The sequence below is a fragment of the Panthera leo genome, chromosome A1 (assembly GCF_018350215.1).
Source record: "Panthera leo isolate Ple1 chromosome A1, P.leo_Ple1_pat1.1, whole genome shotgun sequence".
In the NCBI taxonomy this organism is placed as follows: domain Eukaryota; kingdom Metazoa; phylum Chordata; class Mammalia; order Carnivora; family Felidae; genus Panthera; species Panthera leo.
In genome coordinates, this window is record NC_056679.1 from 44,291,742 (window position 1) to 44,319,400 (window position 27,659).

A 27,659-nucleotide genomic window follows, 5' to 3' on the forward strand; every position below is an offset into this window, starting at 1 on the left:
GTTTGTAGCCAATTGGTCAGAAGTACAGGTAACCTGAGTTTGAGATTGGCATCTATAATTGATGGCTGTCTAGCGGAACTGAACCCCTTACCTACAGAATCTGATGCTATTTCCAGGTGGGTGTGGGGATTTTCTGATTCCACTTTGGAATTGGGTGCAGAGCCCATTAACCACAGAGTATATCCCTGTTTTTAGTGGTTTACAATGTGTATTATCATTTTTAGGGATCTGAGACGTTCTGAATTTGGTAAACCTATTTAACTTTATTTAAACCATGATTTCCCAAAATAATTTCTGCCTTAAACACTTGTTTTCCCCCTCTTATCACCCAGTAACACTTCACAGAACTCTCAGTCATGAGCTGTCCTTTAGATTTGGTTGTAACCTTCCCTCCATATGACAGTCTTCATGAATTCCAATGCCTAAAAAAAATTAATTACATCTTCCGATGCTTGACTTCTGGAGCTAGGATCTGAGTGTGGAGAAGAGCTGGATGACTCCAGTTCTCACCCTTCTTTTCACCGTTTCACTCTGTGTGCTCCATGGCTGCTTTCCTGTTCACTAGCTCATTGGGCAATAAACCTAGTTCAGTAGATTAGGGGGAAGAATATGGATCACAGAGGTAACATTCTTTTCTCCAAATTTAGTGTTGCATTTAGGTAACTACCTTCTGAGCTGGAAGGGGAGAATAAAAATTAATAATTGTTGTCTACTGCTACGCTTGCTCTGGAATCTGTGTCACATAAAAGCCAGAGCCAGCACATTTAAAATGAGAGAGGCAGATACTATGGGTACTTTTTACTACTCTAATTTAGTTTCTAAACCAAAGCAAATAACACATTTTTAGGACATGTAAGCATTAGTGTACTGTGAGAGTAGCATTACTGGGAAAAAAAATGATATAAAGAAAGTAAAATAAAACAATTCAATTAGGTTTCAGAACAGCTTTTCAATTCTATAGGCAAGCATAGATCAGACACATAAAAAGTGGGGAACAAATAAATAAAAATGCATACACAAAATAGGACGACTTGAGTTCTAAGCAGCTTAACCAATATGCTTTGCTCCAAATGGACTGCCACTTTGGGCATGGTAGGCAAAGAATCTTCTGAAAATATTATGGAGGTAATTCACTTTTTTAAAAATATTAAATGAACATTGACCTAACTGTTTATTCTGGTTTCCCAGATGAATAGCTTCTTAACTCCTGTGCTGTATTAACTATAAAATCAAAGTCTTCAGTGTTCTATAAGCTGCTTTCAGATTTATATTGTATAGTCTATATATTAATTAAAACTTCATAATTACTAAGGTATAACTTTAGCTGTTCAAAGAATATTTACAAAAAGTCTAAATACTAGAAAATTAAGATTTGGAACCAAGAGTATGATGACTCCTCATGATAAAAATTCCTGAAGTATAATCAATTCCTACTTGTATGAAAAAAGAATAAATTTATACATCCAAAACTACAATTTTTTAATTAAAAGATTGATGAATTCTAATAAACTTCTCAAAGAAAAAATTTACAAATCCCAAAGGTGAAGTTCAGAAACACTTCTTGAAAATAAATCTCCAGCTAAGAGATCTTAAAATTGGTAAAATTATTTGTAGACACTAATGGCATGGAGCCTGCTTGGGACTCCATCTCTCCTTCTCTCTGCTCCTCTCCCACTTGTGCTCTCTCTCTCAAAATAAATAAAAAAACTTAATTTTTTTTCTTTTTTTTTTAATTGGAACTAGTCAAAAAAAAAAAAAAAAAAATGGAGAAGGAGCCTAGCTGGCTCAGTCCATAGAGTACATGACCCTTAACCTCAGGGCTGTGAGTTCAAGCCCATGTTCGGCACAGAGCCTACTAAGAAAAAATTAGAAAACAAAAACTAAAAAATATTGGAAGTAGGGGCACCTGGGTGGCTCAGTCAGTTAAACATCCAAGTCTTAATTTCAGCCCAGGTCGTAATCTCAGGGTTCGTGGATTTGAGCCCTGCTTGGGCTCTGTGTTGACAGCATGGAGCCTGCTTGGGATTCTCTTTCTCTCTCCTTCTCCGCCTCTCCCCGCCCCCCCCCCCCCCCACACTTTCTCTCTTTCAAAATAAATAAATAACTTTATAAAACAAATTGGAACTAGTCTAAAAGCAATGTATTAATTGACATCAGACATAAATTTGAATATATTAGCACATATACAAACACATATATACATACACTCGTACATAATGACCACATTTATCCAGCTGTTTCCAGCTTTATAGTTTTCTGCTTGATTGTTTTTTAACTGATCCTTGATTCATGGTCTCTACATGCTGTGGATTGAATTGTGTCTCCCAAAAGATATGTAGAAGTCCTCATCCTTGATACCTGTGAATGTGACTTCACTTGGAGATATGATCTTTGCACATGTAATTAAGATGTAAATGAAGATGAAGTCATAGTGGAATAGGGTAAGCCTTTAATCCAGTATGACCAGTATCCTCGTAAGAGAGAAGAGGGATGCCTGGGGGGCACAGTCAGTTGAGCATCCAACTTTGGCTCAGGTCATGATCTCATGGTTCCTGGGTTCAAGCCCCATATCCAGCTCTATGCTGACAGCTCAGAGCCTGGAGCCTGCTTCAGATTCTATGTCTCCTTCACTCTCTCTTCCTCTCCCCTGCTTGTGTTCTCTTTCAAAAATAAGGTAACATAAAAAAATAAATAAATAAGAAAGGAGAAGAGACAAACAGGAAGAATGCCTTGTGAGGATCGAGGCAGATATTACAGTGATGCATCTATAAGCCAAAGAATGACAGGGATTGCCAGCTGTCACCAGAAGCTAGAAAAAAAGGTGGGAAACACATTCTCCATCAGAACCCTCAGAAAGACCCAGCCCTGCTGATCTCTGGATTTCAGTCTTCTGTCTTCCAGAACTGTGAGACAATAAATTTCTGTTGTTTTAAGCCACCCATTTTGTGGTACTTATTACAGCAGCCCCAGAAATAGTATGTGGCCCGGAACATATGAAAATTCCAGAGAACTCCATGGCTATTGCTGTTAATTCTAATGTAATTTAAAGGATCAAGTTTATTATTTTATTCAAAATGTAAGTATTACATTTTTAACATAATGTCAAAATGATTAAGGATTTCTCCTTTTTACCTAATGGGAGGGCTGTATTCTTTTTTTTTTTTTTTTTTTAATGCTTAATTATTTATTTTGAGAGACAGAGGGAGAGAGAGACTGAGCAGGGGAGGGGCAGAGAGAGAGGGAGACCCAAGCAGGCTCCACAATGTCAGCATGGAGCCTGACATGGGACTCGAACCCGTGAACTGTAAGATCATGACCTGAGGGGAAACCAAAAGTCTGACACTTAACCGACTAAACCACCCAGGCGCCTGGGAAGGATATATTCTAAAACATTTTTTTTCTTCATGATGAGAACATAAGTAAATGATGCTAATAACTTTTAGAACTAGTAAGAGCTGTAATGTGTAAAGGACTGAGCAGATACTTTGAAGTCAGTAAAGTATGAGTCTAAGTCCATGTTTGGCTTTTTCTCAGCCCTGCTCATTTAGGTAAATCATTATGAGTTTCCAGTCCCTCATCTGACTCATTTACATTGTTGACAAGATACATTATATCAGGTTAGTAAGATTCCTATGAAAGTTTCAAAGTATTATAATTTTTCTCCCCAGTTTTTCCAGTAAAGAAAGTTAGGAAAGTAAGCACTTTTATTCTTAATGTGGAGGGGGAAAAATGCTGCTTTAACATTTTGACTCATCACAATTTATGTTAATTAATTAGTATAATTCACTCAGACAAGAAATGTTGGCTTCATGCTCAGCAAGATGTTTTCCAATAACAAAGATTCTTATTTATATAGGAGGTAGCATTGAAATATTATTGGCCTCTCTGGTCATTATAGCTAATATTTATAATCCTGTGGCCTTCTAAAGAAATGCCAGTATACCAGAAATAACATTTTGTGGTGTTATTGCTTTACCTCAAACTCACAGCTTTTACAGGGACACTAAGGTGGAAAGAGATCACTGAAACTCAATTTTCCTGTCTTTGTAACAATATTTCTAACCTTTGTTACAGAAATGGTTTGATTTTTTAACGCTCGTGTCCACAATGTTAAAACTGTTGAAAGTTTCCAGAACCATAAGTCTAACCAACCCTTCTTCATCTCCTCCATAGCAAATCATATTACTTTAGGGTATCAAGGAACCACAATGGGGAAAAAAAGAACAAAGATTGTTTTTGCTTTTATAGTCTTTGCTTTCACAATTCAACAGTAAATCAACAGTGAACATTTGGTTTGCCTGAGGCAAACATGAAATCAGCTTGCCTGTTTGGAGCTTATATTGTCTTTTGTTCTTATCTGATAACTCTTCAGAATAAGCACACACTCTCCCATCTTGAAGACCCTCAGTACCAGTGGTAGTCCCCACTGAATTTATTCATCAAAATGATGTGAAATTCAGCTGTCCAATTTTGTATTTGTGAGGAGTATTGGTAATATAGTTCAAAATAAAGCCACAGAGAAGAATTCATTTCAGCACAGAAATAATTTCCCCTACAGTTAATTCTGTTTTTATTCAGACACAGAGACTTGCCTCCACAAGGCCATTTCTCTCCCTAGGAAGAAGAAAGTTTTGTTGAGGGGAAAAAAAGCCATCTGACTCAACAGATACTTAAGCACACAAGGAAGAAAACTCTTTTTCAGGATGATTTTCTTGCCAACAAACTCTGAGTGTCCTCCTGGCCATACCCAGTTTCAATGCCAGATTCAAGCCTTCCTAGTGACAAAGGGAACTGTCAAAGAAGTGGAAGACATCAGTAGTGGTTTGAAAACACAATAAGACAGGGGAAGCAAGGGAAAAAGAACAAGGCATGAGAAATTCAAACTGATAGGCCTGATTTAGCTGATAGCTACATCATGAAGCAGTACTTTGATTTGTTAAAGAGATGTGTAAGACTTAGCTTGAAGTTATTTCCTTTGCTAATTCTTTCATTTTTCCTATACATTTCTTAAAAGAATGAATCTCATGTGTGCAAAAAAGTATTTGTAAGGGATAAAAACATAAATGAAATTCAAAGTATTCTCAAAGCAGCTAATGAAATAACTCCGTTACCTTTAAAGTAGGGCAAATAAACTTAAATGGTCAAAAAACAAAATATTGGTTAAGATTTCTTGTATGTCACACTCCTGAGGACTAACAGGAATTAGGGTCCCACAATCCATTTTCCAGAGAGCACACATAACTGGATATTTACCTGAGGGCTTGTGGCAGTACCAGAGTCTCTCTCACTCTTTCCACAGAAAGGTGATTCTATGCCCCTCCTTCCTGAATCTCCCAGAGCTGTGTATTTTGACCAGTAGAAGTTGAGTCCTGTTGTGAGGAACCCAAACAGCTCCATGGAGAGGCTCATGTGCCACAAGACTGTTGCCAGTGCTCTAGCTGAGTGTCCAGCTAGTTAGTAACCAGCACAAACCTGTTAGCCATGTTTATTGAGCCATCTTTGGAAGTGGATCTTCCAGCCCCAGTCGGAACACTCTAATGATGCCACAGAGAACAAAGAAAAAATTCCCCATAAAGCTCTGATCATATTGCATATGTGTGAGCAAAAGAAATGATTCTTCTTGTGACAAGCCAGTAATTTTTGGGGTGGGATGTTACACAACATTAAAAAGCCAGATACTGTTTTGGAAAGTAGTTTAACAGGCTCTACTACTCCTACCATAACTCCAGCACTTCTCTTACCTGAATTTAAAAGAAAAAGACTTGGAAAAACATTGAATAGACAGAGCTGTCAGAGTTGTAAATAACTCCCCTAATTCTCTGGGTACTTTCCCCAAGTAGAGGTGGGGGAAAAGGTAGGAATTAATAGGCTTTGTTACCTTTTCTATTTCACTTCTTAACTCTTCTACAGATATTTACTGGGATCAGACCTCAAATAAATTACTTTCTTGTAAATTATTGTCTTGAGAGAACCCTAACAAAGACAACCTTAGCTAGTGATGCAGTGCCCACTGGTTGCATAGGTATGTCTTAGTTATCAGTACTTTTGCTTGTAAAATAATGGATGTAGTGTCTTCTGTGATCTGGTGCCCCACACTTTGGTTTTATCATATGTAACTAGTTTATTAATGCAAATCAATGCATGTAAATATGAGTAAGTTTGGACTTGTTTCATTATTTTTTATTTATTTTTTAAACATATCCCCAACTGGATAATGTAGAATCACTCTTCTCTAATTGGTAAATTCCTTAGTGATAAGATTATATGATACTTTCTATACTTTCTGTTACTGAATTCCTTATAGCCTGTGTTTAAACTTCCAATTAAAATCCAATTCAAGTCTTATATCTTGCCTAAATGGTTGTTTCAGTCCTAGGAATTCAGAGGGAGGAGGAGGTAGGACGTCTTTCATTCTGTCATTTCTCTACAATGGAGATGAGTGTGTTGGAGTTATGTCTTCTCCGGTATTCTGTTCTTGCTCCCTCTTCTGGGTTTGCATCCCCTGATGTTGTGGGCTGAGAAGGAAAGAAAGGCCATGCTGGGAATCTTCTTAGAAACTAAGCACATCTCAGTGGTAAAACAACCCAGATATAGGTCTCATTGGGTCTGGCCCTCTTAGTTGACCATGACTACTGCTGAAATGATATTCTGAAGGGATGGGGATCAGTGTTTAGCCTCCTTTTATACTTACATACTTAGAAAACTTCAGTGTTTTTCTGAAGACTCTGAAAGCTACGGGAACTTAGGAGAGCATTTTTCTCCTTCTTCTTTCCCTGGAAACACCATTCTATGAGTCCCTATTCATTGTGTATTTGCAAATTTCTCTAGTAACACTTCTGCTTTCAGAAATATTCAAAGATGTGGGCACGAATTTCTATATCTACATATGCTGCCAAACTCTAGTAAATAATGACAAAATTATATGAGTTTTTTCTCTTGACATCCTATTTACAATATTATAAGATTGCAATTTCATATCTTAGAAAATGCACTAATAAAAAATGAGAAATGTGGGACACCTGGATGACTCAGTCAGTTAAGCACTGACCCTTGATTTCGGGTCACAGTCACAATCTCACGGTTCATGGGATTGAACCCCATGTCAGGCTCAGTGCTGACAGCACAGAGCCTGCTTGGGTCTCTCTCTCTCTCTCTCTCTCTCTCTCTCTCTCCCCCCCCCCAATCTCTTCCCCCTTCCCCGCTTTCTCTCTCTTTCAAAATAAATAAATAAACATTTTTTTTTTTTTTTAATGAGAAATGTACTGCTTGTATAACAAGTCAATTTTACTCAGTCGTCTCAGAATTCTTCAACATTTTGGCAGGTCAACTTTCTTGAAACAAAACAAAACAACAAATAATGAGAGTGTTACTGAGATGCCCTTGAAGCAGAGATACCTACTGCTTCAGTTGGCCCAATGGCAGCAACATCTATCATGCCATTCCTAGATTTCCCCTCATCTACATCCATAGTCAACAGTTTTGTTGTTCTCAATTACTTGCATGATGGGATTTGAGCCCGCAGATGACCCTTTCCTTGTCAGGCCACAGCTGATATAAATACTCATTTACCATGGTCACTAGACATGGAAACACCAATCCCATGAGTTTCAGACATTGTTTTCTCTATGCTTTCTATAGTAGAATCATCAATTCCTCCTGCTTATGTAGTGACTTTGGCCATTTGGTCTTCTGGTATAAGGATCTCAAAGTGACTAGGCACTAGCCACAGTTTTGGCTTACTGTGATCCCTGGGAGAAAAGTGCCTTTAGGGATCAGGGCTTTTCATCACGCAAAATCTATGTTTACAGGGAGAAGGAAGCAGAAATTCCACATGTGACTCACTGATAATGACAGTAAAAGGTTTCTTCTACTTCCAAACTTTAGACCTCAAAGCACGTATGGGATAAAGCAGCATGTACTGGCTATTGGGCCCTTGTATATTTTTCATCTCGAAGAGCACTACCTTGATGAGAAGGATGTCATAATCAGGGCATTCGCTGTATCTTCAAGTGTACACTCCAATGTTCTATCAGATTAGCTGTTTTCCTGATGATGTAGAATATGATACTAAGGCCCACTTCATACACTGTCAGATGGATTTGGAGCAATTTTTCACTTAGCATCTGGAATTTGAAATCCACACTCCAGCTAGGAGTCCCTAGTATCAATGACAGTTCAAAGTACACTCAACAATCCTGAAATATCTGAGTATTCCTCTTTCTACAGTTACTCTGGTGAATGACCATAGGTTTCTTTGAGATATACAGTAATAATTACTACTATGTATACATGTTGTAACACCAAATACTTACTTCTCAAAGAGCCCTGGCCTCCCCTTCAGTCGAAGGGACTTGTGTTTGAGGAATGTTGAAGGTCTAGAAATTGGGCTCACTGTTATAATTTGCATTATAACAATTGCCATCAGCCTTCTATTCCCCACTGTTTAAATTTCTTCATTATAAAAGTTAAGAAATCACTGACTGCTCATTGCCCCTTTTTTGAAGAATACCAGAGTCTGTTAGTCATCCATAGATTCCTAGGAGTCACAAGTGTCATTTCATCCTTTCTGCTACTACCACAATTATGCCTACTTTGTCTCTGATGGTTAAGTGCTGAAACTTGATCTTTGTTCTTTTGGAATTCTGTGTTTCTCACTGACATTGTATTATCCAGTTGAACAGCTAACTTTCTATCATCAATCCCACTACAGGTGAATAGCCACCACTGGCTTCTCAACAATACTGGTGGCTCCTCATTGCTTTGGAGACATTATCCTTCAAGATAATCCTTGGAAATCAGAGGCAACTACTGGGTTATCTAATTTTGTATAATAAATTTACTCTTGCTTGCTGTTTTCAGCCTTTTGACCATACGCAGTTCTAGCATTTCTACTTCATTACTGCTAATCACCTAGCTTTTTTTTTTCCCATTCTTGAAGAAATCATCCTATCAACATAATATTAGGGCTATCTCCAGGTGTCCTTGACAGGTACAATTTATGAAATCATAGGAACCAAATTATTAATAAACTCTACTTTATTCAGCTTTATATTCGGCCCCCATTGACCTAGCATCATCACAATCTAGTCCCAATCATGATCTCTCTGTTCTGGTTGGTTTCTAATAACTGGTTTCGCCAAATCTTTCAATGAATAATCCCTTACTTCCTACAGCAGAGACAGTACTTCCTTCATTAATCCATACCGAGATTTGGTCACATGTATTATTCCAGAAGCAATGAGGGAAAGTGGAGGAAGGTATTATCTTGCCAGACATCTACTTCCTGTGAGACCTTAGCATGGTTTTTAGGCAAGGAGTGAGAGTTCTCCCAAAAGTTATCCCTGAAAAAAGCATTTAAATGCAAGTTGTTTCCTTGAAGGGTGATCTTAAGAAACATTATATGTGGAGAAAACAAATGAGGAAGTTTGCCAGTGTTCCCCCAAAATTCATGTCTACCTGGAATGTGACCTTTGGAAATGGGGTCTTGCATATGTAATTAGATGAGGTCATACTGGGTTAGGGTAGGCCCTAAATACAACAACTGATGTCTTTATAAAAGATAGAAAAGGGAGATACAGAGACACAGAGGGGACAGAAGAAAGTCATGTGATGATGGAAGCAAAGGCTCAAGCAATACAGACGTAAGACAAGGAACACCAGGGATTTTTGGCAACCATCAAAAATGAAGAAGCAAATTCCTTAGAACCTTCAGAGAAAAGCATGGTCCTGTTTACACCTTTATTTTGGATTTCTACCCTCCAAAACTGTGAGAGAATAAATTCCTGTTGTTTTAAGTCGCTTAGCTTCTTTGTTTTTTATAAAAGCAGCCGTAAGAAATAATACAGGCAGGGAAAGGAAGAAAGTCAAGAAAGGGTGGGTTATCAAGCTCTGAGCCACTGCAATTTAATCCCACCTAGGAATTCTGAGTATCCATACAGAACACATCCTTCAGTTATTCCTCTTGAAAATGCAGGAATTAGGGCAATTTTCTACCAGGTACCATTGGTTAAATGCTGTTTTCCAGAGAATTCTTTTGTTCCCCAACACTTCTGATACATTAAGCACTTGAGCAGAACAGGTTCTGGTGGTCTTTCAGTCAAGAGGGCACAAAGGCTGGCAGCTGGAACTAAAGCTTCTGTGCTTGGAAATGGTAAGGACAGATGAAACACTGACAGTTGTCTGCTACAGATATTCAAATAAATCCATGTTGTTTATTCACATTCAAACTATATGGACCATCAGGCCCACGGATCTTTCTCCAAATTTGTTCAACTCCTGACCTCAGTAGGTCTTCACTGAGTAATCTTCTAGTAGGCCAGACTTTTGGCTGCAGTTGCTTTTGTTTTGTTATGATTCCTGTAGAAAACTAGTCCTTCACAATTCAGGAGAATCTTGCTCACTTCTGTGCTGTTTTTCATACAGGCCTCAGTGGTCTTTCAGTAAAACACAATACTACACCTCCTGGATTACTTCCAGACAATCTTCTCCAAAGAGATGGTAGCTGTTTAGTTTACAGTTCCATGAATGACCATATTTCCAAAGTGTTTCCTCCATCCAGGGTGATTGTGTCAGTAAAGTGTTCCAGAGCAGCCACACATTGTACCAGAGCCACCCCTTTCTAATTTTATTTGGGCCCTGGTACTAAACCTGGATTACCTGCCCAGACTTCCTGCTTCCTCATGGTCATTTCCGTTATTGGTCCCAGTGTCTCTCAGTTTGGATAAACTTTTTTCATCATGCCTTAGTAACATTAAAAAGAGGAAAGATGTCTCTTCCTTTACTCATAAGAGATCCCTTGGTTTCACACAAATTTGTCTATCCCTGCATGGTGACCTTCTTGAGTTTCTTACCAAAGGGCTATTAGGAGGAATTATATTAATGACATAAATTTGGTTCTTATGTAAACTCAAAATGTACTCATGATTCTTAAAAGCCAACTTGCTAATGAATGCTATTAGTCACAAGAGGAATAAGGCATGAGGATATGAGTAAATTGCGTTCATATTCACCAAAGCTAATAGAAAAGCAGTGACTTTTTTCTATCAGTAAAATACCAATTTTACACTAAGTATAATATTTTGAAAGTACTTACTTGTCCAGATGTTTGGTGTAAATTATTTATTTGCTAAAATATTTACTGTTCACCTACTTTGTGCCAACATTGTGCTGAGTGCTGGGTGGATAAAGACAAACAAATATAGCTCCTCTCCTTATAAAGCTTATAATATGGGAGGGAAGAGAGAAATACAGTTAATCAGCCAAATAATAAAATAATAAAAAGATAGCAATTGCTATTACTATAAGAAGAAATTGCAATGATTAAAACTAAAGAGTTACAAAAGCCAAACAATTCTGGAGAAGGAGTTCAGGGAAGAAGTTTCAGAAGTTATATTTATTAAGATTCCACTAATGGAATCACTGGAATCAATCTTATTTTGCAGGGAGGTTGGAATAATACTGAATCTGAAAGCAGCCAGTGTATGTGAAGCATTGAGCTAGAGATCAGGGTATTGTGCTTTGCAGGATCCAGAAGATACAAAGCCTCATAGCTAATGATAAGAAATGTCAGTTTTTTCCCAAGGATATTAAGTGTTAAGCAAGTGTGGATAGCACAACATAATTTATGGAGGATTTAGGATTTATTTAGGAAAAACTCTCTGCTTTGTGCATAATCCACTGAAGAAAGTATATGAGAAAGCAGAGAGCAGAATTTGTAGTCTATGGCAGTTGTCTAAGTGAGAGGCCAAACTTTTAAAATTAGGATTATCATTGGTTGTGACTATTTCTTTTCTGAGTTCAACTTGATTTTTGACTCCGTATACACAGCTTGATGCATTATGGCTGGGCAAGTCCAATGCAGTGATAGTAGACCACATGTTTCACACTGATTAAGAAAGATGAATAAGTTTCTTTCACTTGTGAATTCCATACTGGGAATTTAAAACAACATTGTGGGGAATGTGATTCAATGATTATTAGAACTGCAATCCAATTAGAACTGTTGGATTGGTGCTAAATGAATATAAACTTCAATTCTCATCTAAAAAATTGTCCTGAAAACATTTGTATGATACAGGAGATATATACAGGATGTGACAATTTCTTTTTACCTAGGGCTCAGATTGATGTTAAAAGCTCTCATCAGAAGGGAAAATTTCCATTATAACAGATATATCAAAGAACAGGAAGGTACTTAAATTTCTTAGGTTATATTTTTTGTTTAGCCATGACTGACTATAATTTTATTATTTTTCAATAGTAACTACAAAAATTTTATTTTCAAAGTTATAAATTCATTTGATGAGTAACTCTGTGAAGACTTCATTTTGATTTCATAGTAAACAGTTCAATAGACAATGAATTTCTTAGCTATTGATGTGTAAGTTTTGCCACTGGAAATATTCATTCAAAGGGAAATTAGCATAAGGGTTTGGAATTTTTACTTAATGAATCACATATTGATTTAACAAAGCTCTTTAGCAACACTGCCTTTCCTCTTTCCAAACTGCACAACACAATAGTTATAATAATTTCAATACCACATCATCTTGATCATTTTTGTGGTAATGTAATACTTAAAGCTACACTTATTTCAAGGTCAGTTTTATCGGTAGTTTAATTGGCTATACATAGATATAATTGAAACTGTATATCAATGTATATAATTTGAATTATGTATATATAGCTATAACTTGAATATATCATAGATATAATTTGAAGGTTTATTTGGCTATAAATACACCTAACAATATACTTTCCTGGAATTCTCATCTTGTATTTTCTCTTCTTTTTGATGAAGACACTGAAGAATTTACTGTTTTGTAAAGGGCACTCAATTAGGCTTTATTCCCATGGAAGAGAACTCAAAAATTTAAAAATATTAAAAAATGCGTCCAAGGTATATGCATATGGGAGGTGATAAAAAGTTGTGGGATACATATATGTTCTTAGATAATATACATAAAGCTGTTTGTCAAACTGAGGGATTTAAAGGAAAAGGACTGAATTACTGAGGAATGTTGGATCCAGTAACAGAATAACAAAATGATTTAGTGAGGTATAGATAAATCAGTCTGGCAGTTCTGAAACTATTTTGGGGAATATTAAAGGCTCCATGAGTGTTACTTTTCTGGACAGACTGATGCACATTGTAGACCCTTAAACTCACCCAAATAATCCTGACCTAAAAGTAGAAGCACTTTCTTAGGCTTCCTATGTGGAATGTGTTTTTTTTTCTTATGAGAATAACCACTGAAGCATCTAAGGTGATCTATAGCAAATGTTTGGGACCTCTTCCCTGTTTAGTGGGTTAGATTATTAAAAAGCATGGTATAAAATAATGATTGTTTATTCTAAAAATAGTTTATATAATGTTCAAATCATTATGCTCCAGGTTGAGAGAAAGATGCCTGAAATGAGTGTAGCTATCCATTTCAGATGACATCTAACACCTGGTCGTGCAACTGTTACTGGACTAAAGTCTGTAGGTATGGACAGAGGAAAGAGTGTTATCATATCTTGGTGAACCTAAATGATAGACTCTGGCTTTAGATGTTTGCAACATTTTGGTGTCAGTTCATCTGCAACCTTTTGTTATAGAATTGGAGTTAACCAATGTATCACTCATGTGGGTAAATAGGCATGAAGAACTTGTACCTAATAGATTCTCCTTATACTGGGCTGAAGTGCAGCCTCATGTCAAAGAAAAGTTTCTTTAATAGAACAACAAAGTCTTTTAAAAATTCTATAGTGAGCTGTATATTCTGCTTCAATGGGGACAATGAAGAACATATCCTCCAATATGAAGAATGAGAAAGGGGACATCTCTGAAAATCCTATGGACAGTAAAAGACTAATAAGGGAATGTTATAAACCACTTAATATAAATACATTTAGTAACAGAGATGAAATGGACAAATTCCTTGAAAGACATAGACTATCAAACTCATTCAAAAAGAGACTATTTCTGTGGTTATTAAATGAATTGAATTTGCAGTTAAATATATTCTAACAAAAATTTTTAGACCTCGATGGGTTTACTTGCAGGTTCTGCCAAACATTTGAGGAGGAAATAATATGAATTTTACATACATTCTTCCAGATAATTGAAGATAAAGGCATATTTCTGAACATATTTTGTAAGGCTAGCAATGTCTTGGCAGAAAACCAGAAAAGGCAAGACAAGAAAATAACTTATGAGCATTGATGCAAAAATTCTGAACACAATTTTAATAAAATCCAAAATTTTATCATGACTAAATGGGGTTTATTTTAGAAATGCAAAGTGGTTTGAAGTTTGAAAATTAAGCAATGTAATTCACCATGCTAATGAGACTAAAAAAGAAAACCGGTAAAATTATCTCAATAGATGCAAAAAAAAAAAAAAGAATTTTACAAAATCCAACCTTCATTGATTACAAAGCTCTTAGAAAACTAGGAACAGAAAGGAATGTAAACTGATAAAGGGCATGTAGGAGAAACCCACAGTTACCATCACACTTGGTAAAAAATTGAGTAACTTTCCCCTAAGGTTTTAAAAGAGGTGGGAATGTCCCCTCTTACTTTTTATTTTCTGAATTTTATTAGAGAGCATGTATCATTTTATAGTTTTGTTGAGTTATGATGAAGGCATAATTACACATATTTAAATTAAATAATTTTATAAACTTTCATATAAACAGCTTGGAATAATAACCCTAATCAAGAAAATGAGTACATCTGTCACCCACAGAAGACTTTTTTGTGTCCTTTGTTATCCAACCCTGATTTTCCAATCCATGGGCATGCAAACATGAAGGTACTTTCTGTCATTATAGATTAATTATGTCCTCTTGATGAATTAACCCCTTTATCATTGTGAAATGATTCTTTCATTCTGATAATATCCTTTTCTCTGGAATACACTTTGCCTGATATTAATATGTCCACTCCAGCAGTCTTCTCTTAACTAGTGTTAGCATGGTAGTATATATTATCTGTCCTTTTATTTTTAACTCATTTGTAGTTTTATATTTGAAGTTGGTTTCTTGTTAGTAGCATTTAGTTGAGTTTTACTTTTTAAAAACCTTGTTAATTAATTAATTTAATCTCTTACTTTTAATTGGGATATGTAGACCCCAATTTCATTTGGTTATTGGTACGAATTATTTAAGTATACCATTTTGCTGTTAGTTTTGACTTCTTTTATGTGTTCTTTGTTCCCCTTTTCCTTTTTTTAACTTTTGTTTTAGATAAATAAGAAAAATTATTTTTGCTCACATATTTACCATTTTCAATCTATCTATTCTGTTGTGTGGATACAGATTTCCATTTGACATTCCATTTGATATCCTTCTGCTTGAAAGACTAATTTTATTTTTGTAATACTTCAGATCTATTGGTGATGAATATTTTAACTTGTGTATATATAAAGTAGACTTTATTTCATTTTTGTTCTTGAAAGATATTTTTACCATATATAGATTTTTAGGTTGATGGTATTTTTCTTATAATACTTTAATATTTTCCTACTGATGTCTGGCTTGCATTGTATGGTTTCTGATGAGAAGTAATCATTCTTATTTTTGTTATTCTGTATATAAAATCTCTTTTTTGTTCCTGTGACTTCTTTAAAAATGTATATTTAACACTGGTTGGATTACACCTTGGTATAGTTTTCTGCATGCTTTTGTTCTTGAGGTTCATTGAGTTCCTGGTTCTAGAGGTTTGAATTTTTCATCATATTTGGAGAATGCTTGCCATTATTTCTTCAAATATTCTATTTTACTTCCTCCTCTGATTCAGAGATTAAATTATATGTCCATGTGCCTGTCTGAAGTTATCTCATATATCATTTATCATCAGAATATTTTTTTTAGTTTTGTTTTTTCTGTCTGTGCTTCATGTGAATACTTTTTATTGCTATATTTCAAGTTCAGATATTTCCTTCAATAGTGTCTAATCCTTTTTTTTTTTTTTTCCTCAGACACTTTTAGTTTCACCCCCAGTAGTTTGACTTGGGTCTTTTTTTTTTTAAATATGAACAGCAATACTTAAATATTCTTATGCTTTCCTCTCCCTTTTTGAAATGTGGAATATAGTTATAACAGGTTTAAGAACTGTTTTATCCTCTGTGTTATTCCTTGGTCTCTTTTCTTTGATTAATTTTCTCAGTATAGTTTATTTTTTCTTGATTTTTTTTACATGTCCAGTAACTGTTGATTGGATACCAGACATTATGAGTTTTACCTTTTTATGTGCTAAATGTCTTTGTAGTTCTTTAAATATCCTTGATGTTTACCCCATTGAGCAGGTCCCTTATTTTTTCAAGACACATTCCAGAGATCTACTGCACAATATAGTATGTTTGGTTAATAATATGGTATTATAAAGTTAAAAATTATATGTATATGTATATGTATATATATATATATATATATATATATATATACACGCTATGTATATATATATATATATATATATATATATATATATATACACACACACACACTATGCATATATATATATATGTATATATACACACACACTATGTGTATTATATACACTATGTGTGTATATACATATATATATATACACACACTATGTGTATATACATATATATATATATTTTTTTTTTTTTTTTTTTAGTAGGCTTCACATCCAGCACAGAGCCCAGTACAGGGCTTGAACTCATGAACTCATGACCGTAAGATCAAGACATGAGCTAAGAACAAGAGTTGGATGCATAAACCAGGCATCGCTGTACACTTAAAATATATTAAGAAGAGAGATCTCATTTAGGTGTTCTTTCAAAGCTAAAAAAGAAAAAGAAAGAGAGGGAAAAAGAAAGAAAGAAAGAAAGAAAGAAAGAAAGAAAGAAAGAAGAAAGAAAGAAAGAAAGAGAAAGAAAGAAGGAAAGAAAGAAAAAGAGAAAAGAAAGAAGAAAAGGGAGGGAGGAAGGAAGGAAGGAAGGAAGGAATCACAAAAGAACACTGAGATTTTTTTAAATATTTATTTATTTATTTTTACAGAGAGAGAGAGAGAGCATGTGTGCTAGTGTGGACAAGAGGGAAAGGGGCAGAGAGAGAGGGTCAGAGAGAATCCTAAGCAGTATCCGCGCTGTCAATGCAGAGCCTGACCCAGGTCTCAATCTCACAAACTGTGAGATCATGACCTGAGCTGAAATCAAGAGTTGGACTCCTAACCAGCTAAGCCACCCAGGTGCTCTGACTAAGAAATTTTTGGAGGTGATGAATATATTAAGTATTTTGATTGTGGTGATGGTATCGTGGGTGTGTGCATATGTCCAAACTCATCAAAATATATACATTAAACATGTGCAGTTTTTTTATATATATCCAAATAATTTTTATATAAAAATTGGATACAAAAAAATATCCTTGACCTTTGTTCTGTGACAAAACTTCACTATTTGGAAGCAGTTTTACCCTTTATAAATGCACTTTTAAGCTTTATTAGGCAGGGCATTACTTTGTAGGAATTTTGACCCACCATCAAGACATTGTCATTCTGAGTACTCTACTCAACAACCCTCAAGTCCTATATTTTATTGATTTCTGTACTTTGGCTGGTGGAAACACAGATAATTCTTTACCCTAGATGAGCCTCAGGACAACTTGATCCTTTCTAGAGTTTCTTTTACAAGTTTCTGGTTATTTTCTCATGCATATTCTCTGATTCTGCTTAATGTAAAGACTCAGTCAGATTTCTGTGAAAATCTCTGGAACTCTTTATTTCTTTGTAGAACTCTCTCCTTTTGGGCACCTGGATGGCTAAGTCGGTTAAGTGTCCAACTTCGGCTCAGGTCATGATCTTGGGTTCGTGAGTTTGAGCCCCGCTCAGACTTTCTCCTATCAGCATGGAACCCACTTCATTTGAATCTTATGTCTCTCTCTCTCTGCCTGCTCCCTTCTTGTGTGCTCTCTCTCTCTCTCTCTCTAAAATAAATAAACATTTAAAAAAAAAGAGCTCTCTCCTCTCTGGAGCTCTTCCCTGTAAGTTCTAGCTTCTACGATAGTCAAGGGACTACAGGCTGGCTCTGTTCACATTTCCTTTTTTTTTTTTTTTGTTTTGCAGACTGGAATCTCTCCCACTTCAGGAATTATTGTCCACTGTTGCCTTTTGTCTAATGTCTGAAAACCACTATTTCATATACTTTCTAGTTCTTTGTTTGCTTAAGAGAGTAAACCTCTTGTTACCTCTTTATGGCTGAAGGCAGAAGTTAGTACACATTTTTATATTTAGAGAAAATGTAAACTCATTCCCTTTGAAAATGATATGATTGAAAATCCTTAGTTTAGTGTTTTCTTTCTGAAATATATGCCTCGGAGATTACAGGTAGTCTTCCCAGAAATGCAATTCAGTTAGTCTCCCAGAATTGCAGTTCAGTGACTGCTGTCCATTTCTTTTGATTTAGAGAGGATGATTAATTTCAACCCAAGGATTCATAATATATTTCCAGAAAATGTAGAGTTCAGACCATAATTAAGAATACTTTAACTTTTATATGCTAAATATGGATATGGTGTGGATGACTGTGGTGAATATATTTGTCAAAAAATTCCTAAAATATTTAAAAGACATTTCTATTTATTTTAATTGAATATGATTGGGTAAAACAATAGGTCAACATGTAGATAAATCTATACTATTAAACTGATGTGTACTTTTTTAAAAAATAAAAATGGAAGAAGTTAACATGCGTGAAAAAGTACTGGTGGACTTTAATGCCTATATATCAATGACAGATAATGAAGTATGTAAAAAAAAAAGAGCACAAAAAGTTGAAATCGGCAAATTCATTATATATTTGATCTACATTCTGTGATCATAATCACTGAGAGCTATGTACTTATTCAATTAAATTTACTTTAGGGTGCAAGGACAGATGGGGTTGCAGTGCTTGCTAATCTTGGCAGAGGAGACCTCTGGAAAAAAATTGGCCAAGAAATTAAAGAAAATGTTAATATACAAGGAAGAATACGGTGGTTTGTTTCCAAGACTCTGCCAGAAGTTATTTCTCACAGTTGTCTGAAATATAACTGACACTTTCCCTTTTTGCAAGTTTTTAGAGCTTTTTGAAATACAGTTAACCCAGAACTAAAAAGTGAGAAGTTGTCTTAAATAAATATCACACATTTGTGATTCTAGTGTCTGTGTATTTTAGGGTCAAAGTTGTTATATCAAAGAGACCTTGAAATACAGTGGTTTATACAACATAAAGATTATTGTCTTTCATTAGAATTTTGAAATAAGTGTTTCATCTTTGTACCTCAGAGACCTAAATGTCATCCGGACAATTACCTCACAGTTCCCTATAATGCTACTGTCTTTATGGTTCAAATTCATACCTGGTTTCCAATCATTGGGGAGAAGAAAGATTGCTTCCAGGAAGCATGTCTCATGTCTTAAGTCCTAGATGTGTAATTAGCATACATTACTTCTGCTTGTGGTCCAGTGATCAGAACTTAGCTCACTAAGTTAAGATGAGAAGGCTTAAAAATATCTAGTCAAATAGCATTGTGCAAGCGAAAATTGTATTATAATGGAAAAAGAAGGGACGAAATTGTGTTACATGATTAGCAGTCTCTACCATAATTCTCTGTATTAACTTCCATATTTATATTTCTAGTTATGAATTCGCTTTTCATTGATCTGTTATTTTATTCAAACTTTCGATTCAATATCTCCACTATTATGTTTTATAAATATATAAAGATCATGATGCCCACTTAATTTGCATCCTGCTATACTCACTGACTTGCCTATCTCTACTGATGAAAAACTCCATCCCCACCACCCCCCACCCCCATGCTCAGAAGCCATTTTTTACCTAACTCACCATGATCCAACAAGAAATACTTGTGGAAACAGAAACCACACTAGGTCTTTTAAATAGTTATTTTTATTTTTTTAAATATTTTCTTACATAATATTGAAAGTAACCACAGAGATCTTTGAAATGTTGGCCAGATCATATCAGTTCTGTGCCAGAAACCTGAATTGTTTTCCAATTTTACACAAAGAAAAGCCAGAGTCCTTATATATCCTAAAGGTACCTTCAGAGTCAGCTCTCCATCACTGCAATTATTTATTTATTATTTATTTTCTTCACCTCACTTTGCTGCAACCATATTTATATTCTTGCTTCCCCTTTAGCTATTTTTCTAACACTCCCATTCCTCTCTCACTTTACAGTTTGGGCATTGGCTATCTGCATAATAAAGAATGCTCTTAACCTAGACAAATGAACATCTTTTTCAAATTTCACCTTTCTGATGATATCTAACTTAATCCCAATTTTAAATTCTAATTTGATCTCATATTACATCTATCATTTTCTGTAAACATTCTCATTCCTCTTAACCCTGTTTTACCACCTGGTTTATTTCATATAATTTATGACATAAAATTCAGTTACTTACCATATGTATTATTTATTGTCTATTCCAATTTATTGACTATGACTAAAATGTAAGCCACATGTAGGCAAGAAACTTTGTCTCTATTGTTCACTAATGTATCCTAGTACCAAGAACAATGTCGTGTAATGATGCTCAATAAATATTTATTGAAGTGGAAAGTAAATAAGTGAATTTCCTGTATAGAAATTCTCATACGTATTTTAAAATTACTTTAAAGGATTGTTTCCTTTTGTCTTTCTAATACAATCCTTAGATTTTAAATCTGAATTTCAGTGAAAAACACGCATCCACATTACCTTCATTAACGATAGAATTTGTCCTCGATATAATATACTCAGAACTGTTTGTATTTTCATATTATTTTGTGAACAGCTTATAGAAATAATGGAAATTTTAATATCTGAATTTTTCTAAAGAATCTTTATGGAGTGCATTCTATTTCTAGAAAGGGGATATTTTTCTTTTAAAAAATCCATAGCTGTGGGAGAAAAATCAATTTTCATTAATAACTACGTAAGTAGGAATCCATTTCATTTTGTATGTCAATTTTTAATCATAACATTCTAGTGGCAGAACTTAAATCACCCAAAAACATTAAGTTTCTTAATGGAAATGGAAATATCTCTAAAGATATTTTCGAGTATCTTTCATTCATCCAACAATCCTTCAGCAAACATTTATTGAGCTAGTTTAATACTAGTTACTAGCCTAACCCATGAGGACATATCACGTTTAATAAATGGATCCTCTTGGAAAAAGAATTAGATAATGGCATTACTGAAGACTAATATTTTACAGGAATTCAAGATGACTGGATATGAATGGTCCAGGAGGGTAGCTTCCTCTCCGCAACCGTAAAGATCTGGAGCTCTTCACCAAACACAGATATCAAGGGTAAAGCAGGTTTCAGAGAAATTACAAAGTTTGGTTTGGGGGGTGTTAATCTTGTGTTTCATCTGAGACATCTGGGTAGATGATTTGGAATGGAAATATAGGTTCAGAGCACAGGCAAGAGTTCTGGATAGGAACATAATGTTGAAGCTATTATCATACCAGGAGGAAATTCAATGATACATGCAAGAAAGAATCTATAGAGAGAGGATAGCCACTGAGTCTTAAGGAGCAGTTATATTTAAACTATAAAGAGAAGTAAAAAACAGTAAAGGAGAGCAATCCACCATGATCAAAGAGTAGGAGTAGAATGAGGAAATACACACATTCCCTTTAGTTCATTGAAGGTAAGTGCTGTTTGTGTATCTATGAAATATGGTGCTTGGAAAAAAGAAAGGATGCAATAAATTATTTTTTAATTAATTTTTTTCTACTTTATGTGGTTATGTGTTAAGTATCTTTTAGTAACATTGGACTTATTTTTTTTTCAAATTTTGACAAAGGTGATATTTATCTGGATTTTTAATTCTCCCTTGTGATATATTTTAATAAATAAAATGCCACAGTCAAAAGGTATAAACAATTTTAAATATTTTTAAAAATATTTCCAAAAAGGTGGCTCCTGGGTGGCTCAGTCAATTAAGTGTCCAACTCTTAATTTTGGCTCAGCCCTGAATTGGGCTCTGCACTGACAGCGCTGAACCTGCCTAGGATTCTTTCTCTCCTCCTCTCTCTGCCCTCCCCCATTTGCATTTTCTCCATCTTTCTGTCTCTCAAAATAAATAGATAAACTTAAAAAAAAAAGATTTCCAAAAATGCTTCACCAATTTATATCTTCACTGTCTTTTAATACAGAAGGGCATTACAAACATTGATTATTATCTTTTTGTTTGTTTTTAATTTCACAAATTTGATAGGGGGGTTGTAAGTTAATTCTTATTACTCCTGTTATTGTAATTTAATTTCTTGGACTTCTGAAGGTGCTAGAACATTTTTTTCCAATATACTATCTATTAGCATTTTCATGTCCTTTGATTTAGGGAATATTCCTACCATGAAAAAGATTAAAGTATGTAATATAGCTTTCATATGAAGAAAATATTCAGCTAGATTTTTAGTGGAATAAATTGTTAGTTTCTCTATAGTAAACACTGTTGTGAAAAAATAAAATCTCTTGCATAAATATTTTGAAACTGTAAGAGTAAAAACAGAAGTCCCTGATACATTTTAATATTTCTACGTGTTATGCATTTATATTCTGTGAGAATAGAATTAATCCATTTCTTTATATATGTACATATATAAATACATATATGTATATACAATTCTTTAGAGTGGTTCAACAAGCATCTACTGTGATATACCAGTGATGTTTCCTTGTTTATCATCCTTCCCAAATGTGAATTACTAACGTAAATAGTGCAATGTCAAATGTAACCAGAAAATCCAGTTGAAATTAAATCTACTTAATCATTTGTACTGAAAGATTTAATAATGTTCGATGGCTTTACATTTTGCCTCATTCTTCCACTATGCTGCATCAGACATGTTTTCCAAATATATTATGTATCATTGGTTCTATGTGCCAGAGACCAGTGATTTCTTCATGGTGTACTGAACCTAATTCGCTTACAATATGTTTTCCATTCCATTAATTTTGTTTTTTTTTAAATAAGGATTATTCCCATGTCAATATTATCTATTTAGTATTTCTTCTTTGAATTGGAATATTCAATAAAGAATGGTCACAAATATTACTTCACATATGTTCTGGTATAATACCTAGCTATATTTAAAAATTAAGCCAAAATAAATCAAAATAAATTAATAAATTAAATTAATAAATTTTAAATGATATTACCAGTTGTTTTAAAATTTTTTTAATGTTTTTCATTACTTTTGAGAGACAGAGAGAGAGAGAGCACAAGCAGGGGAGGGGCAGAGAGAAGAAGACACAGAATTTGAAGCAGGCTTCAGGCTCTGAGCTGTCAGCACAGAGCCCAATGCCAGGCTCAGACTCACAGACTGTGAAATCATGACCTGAGCTGAACTCGGATGCTTAACCAACTGAGCCACCTAGGCACCTCTAACAGTTTTTTTAATACAAATATATTGTTTGAGGGACACCTGGGTGGCTCAGTCAGTTAAGCGTCCAACTTTGGCTCAGGTCATGATCTAGCAGTCCAGTCCATGGGTTCGAGCCCCATGTCAGGCTCTGTGCTGACAGCTCAGCACCTAAAGCCTGCTTCAGATTCTGTGTTTCCCTCTCTCTCTGCCCCTCCCCTGCTCACACTGTCTCTCTCTCAAACATAAATAAACATTAAATTCTTTTTTAATACAAATATATTGTTTTCTTTTTTTCTTTCTTTCTTTGTTGTTGTTGTTGTTTTGATTTTTTGCTTTGCCAAGTCATATTACACTCTAGGAAGGGCTCACTCAGTGAATCTAAATTCAAGCAATAAAAAATGTACTCTCTACATTTATAGTATATAATATATATGTATGAATGTAGGGGTGTGTGTGTGTGTGTGTGTGTGTGTGTGTGTGTGTGTAGATAGCTAGATTAACCAATAGACAGATTTTCTTTTTTACTGCAAGCTTACTTTTTGTAATTCTGCTCACACTCCTGATTCATGATTTGACTCTGACCAATTTCTTTGTCATGTTTTACAATAAGTATTGGTAAAATAGTTATGCCAAAACTATAATTTAATTTTCAACTCTGTAATCTAACTATAAGACAAACATCTTTGACAATTTATCTACTAATATCTGTCTTTGGTGATTCAAGGGATCAAAAGTACAGATAGTAGTAACATATGTATGTCAGGAGGGGTGGTAACTTCTCTTTTTCTCACCACTGTAATTTTAGCGTGCATTGCAGTACCAAGCATAATAAACATTTATCAGTAAGCAAAATGAATTATTGTTCTCTGAATTGATGTGTTATAATGAGAAATTTAACATTAAGAGAAAGAGAAGAAAGAAAGCGTACCTAATTATCCAAGGCATCCCATATTTCTGTGTCTTATGTTCTTTTCTGTCCATCCTTTTAGCCTCATCTGTGTCACCAAATTTCGAGGATGCCAGTAGAAGTGCGCTGTTATAAGTATTATGTTGAACAGTCTTAAATTTATTTTAGTGGAAAGAAATAATTTTTCATAACAGTTAATCTTTTTATTTTCAGGATGATCTTCTTGGGAACCTCATCCTAATGCATGTAACGTATCATTCTTATTGTGGATGTATTATACATACCCTAGGGACCCTTTTACACTATCATAGGCAATATCCCTTTTCTGCCAAACTCTGACCTGCTCTACAATTCATCCACAAACCTCATAGGAAACAATGTCTAACTCAAGCTGAAATCATTGAACTGAAAAAAAAAAAAAAAAAATTAGAGTTCCTTTCTCCAGCATATTGTTCTTCAACCAGCAAAATTCCTGGTAGGTATTTATTTATTAATGCCATTCTCATTGTTGGTTTAGAGCACTTATAAAAGTAGAGCAGCTGTAGAATCTATATTATATCAATAATTGATAGTGCTGTATGGACAGTGAAAGATTTTTGTCTGCAGATAGAAGCACCTGGGGAAAAGAAGCTCTGGATCAAAGCAGGCTCATTCAGATCTCTAACAAGGTGGTTACTAAAAGGGAGATGAGAAACTGGGGAAAGGCTGATCTTAACTAAGCAGGTTTAAAAAACGATAGTAGTTGCATTCCAATCAGAGATTGTCAACTTCTAAATGATACCCTTAGAATATAGCTCTTATGCTAGCTAAAAAAAAAAAAAAAAGGACTAATTACCTCTGTATTTGAAAAATAAATTATTGTTGCATGATATGTTATGATGTAAGTTTGTCACAATTCATCCAATTTCAAATTCTCTCAACTTTATAGGTGTTGACTTCCTTCTAGATTGTGTTTTGCTGTTATCCAATGCTGCAGTAAACAATTCTGTACATATCCACTAGTGAACATGAACACGTTTCTTTTCCTATGTATACACATAAGAATATAATTGTAGGTTATATATATATATGTTTAATTTTATAAGACAACGTATGCAAGAACTAAAGGGAAAACGTGGCTAACTCATAGAAATATAATACTGTGTGAAAAAAAAATTGCAGAATAATACACAAAAGCATTGTGTTAAATGCTTTACAAAAAACAAAGCAGAGGGGCGCCTGGGTGGCTCAGTCGGTTAAGCGGCCGACTTCGGCTCAGGTCATGATCTCGCAGTCTGTGAGTTTGAGCCCCGCGTCGGGCTCTGTGCTGACAGCTCGGAGCCTGAAGCCTGCTTCATATTCTGTGTCTCCCTCTCTCTCTGCCCCTCCCCTGCTCACGCTCTGTGTCTCTCTGTCTCTCAATTATAAATAAATATATAATATTAATTTAATATATTAATATAATATAATATTATATAATATATAATTATAAAAAATTATAAATTTTTTTTAAAAGAGGGGCACCTGGGTACTGGTTAAGCCTCAGACTTCTGCTCAGGTCATGATCTCATGGTTTGTGAGTTCGAACCCGGCGTTGGGCTCTGTGCTGACAGCTCAGAGCCTGGAGCCTGCTCCAGATTCTGTGTCTCCCTCTTTTTCTGCCCCTCCCATGCTCACGCTCTATCTCCTTCTCAAAAATAAACATAAAAATTTTTTTTTAAAAATTTAAAGAAAGCCAAAACTTTGCTGAGACTCTTGGAGGTCTATGAATCTCTCCTTGCCTTTCCACACACACACACACACACACACACACACACACACACACACACACACACACCCCAAGTGGCTTTACCACTCAGAAGAATATAGTAAAGTCAGGTTCAGCTTATAGAAAAGATAAAAACCTAGCCTTCGGGGCTGGAAATTGCTATATATCCTATTAAGATTTTTTTTCTCAGCATTTTTATTGCTCTGCTCTGATGGAAAAAAAATGAGAATTACTGCCAAAGAGCAAAACTCGCTGAGTTTTTATGGTCCTTACTGTGTTGCCTGTTGTTTTAATATCGATAAAATTTCAGAATATCCACGTGAATGTAAAAGTAAGAAAAAGAACTAAGATCCTTTATATTGGCTGGAGAAGAGTTGTTTAGTTTTAAACAAACACTATATTAAGCACTCTATCAAGACACATAATAGAAAAGCAGCTGCTTGAAGACTTTAGATACTATTGTCACAACTATCTCATGATCCTTTTGTTTCCTATGAATTGGACAACTGAGTCTAGACAAATTATATTTTTCCTCTATGCAATTTTAGAGTATGTTAAAATTAGAGAATAATTCTATCCTATTTATTTAGTACTTGACTTGTTCTTTTTTACCACCAGTTTAGACACAATTTAATTCCAACTATTAACCTCCAAAATCAGATCTTAGTGTGTAATTGAGTTTAAAACAGTTACTTCATTACCAGTGAATGTATGACACCTGCATGCTGTAGTGGAGGGCAAGAGTGTGGCAAAACACCCTATTAGATAAATCTATGGATAAGCTTTTCCAAATATTTTATTAGATTTTCCAATATGATGATAGACCAAAAGATTTTACACTAGTGCATCCTTACCTTTTCCAGAAATGTGGTGATGAAATGAGTATACATTTGAAATTTAAGCAAACTTTCACATTGAAGGATATATAGAAGAACTTATTTTGTGGGATTGTTAAAGTCAAGAACAGCACAAGACATTAACAGTCTCCACATTATTTCAAAATGATGGAATGTAATAATGTATAATGTTGTCCTCAGTTTTCTTTTCTTCAGCACAGAACACAAATCTCAGAAATTAGGGGAAATTTTTCCACTATCTACCCACATTTTCTCCCAGCGCATACCCTAGGGGACATCAAAGCAACTGTTATATTCACTCCTACTTTCAGCCAGCTGAGGCTTGACAGTAATAATCTACTTGAAGTAATTTTCTCTGCTAACATTTTATACTTATCACTGTCAAGCAGTCATTATCATTGACATTTGGCAGCATTTCAGAATCTATCATGTTGTCTAACACCTGCCAAGGTTTATGCATAAGACTCAGAAGTGTATTAGGAACTACTCAAATTAATTACTATTTCATTAATGGTTTTACAATACTCATATATACCCATACTCTTACAGTCACATACCTTCATGCTTAGATATTTCTCGATAAAGTTTTTAAAAATGTATACACCATTGTTGAATGTTAACATATTTATTAGTCTAAAATCTATGTAACCAGTTCAGATTTCTGGTCTTCTTATATTTAATTTAATTCCAAAAGAGGTGGTGGGGGGGAAGCCATTAAAAATGACTCATACATAACAAAACTTAATTCCTAGAGATGCTATCTAAAT

The 27,659-nt window shown here is 34.7% G+C and overlaps 1 long non-coding RNA gene across 1 annotated transcript in view; it reads left to right on the top strand.

The window, feature by feature from the left end:
• Window positions 1–24,757, top strand: part of LOC122213570 — a 37,995-nt gene extending 13,238 nt beyond the window's left edge. The window contains exon 3 of the long non-coding RNA XR_006199591.1: window positions 24,502–24,757. This is a non-coding gene — a long non-coding RNA (uncharacterized LOC122213570). The remainder of the gene's footprint in view (window positions 1–24,501) is intronic.
• The last annotated feature ends 2,902 nt before the right edge of the window (window positions 24,758–27,659 follow it).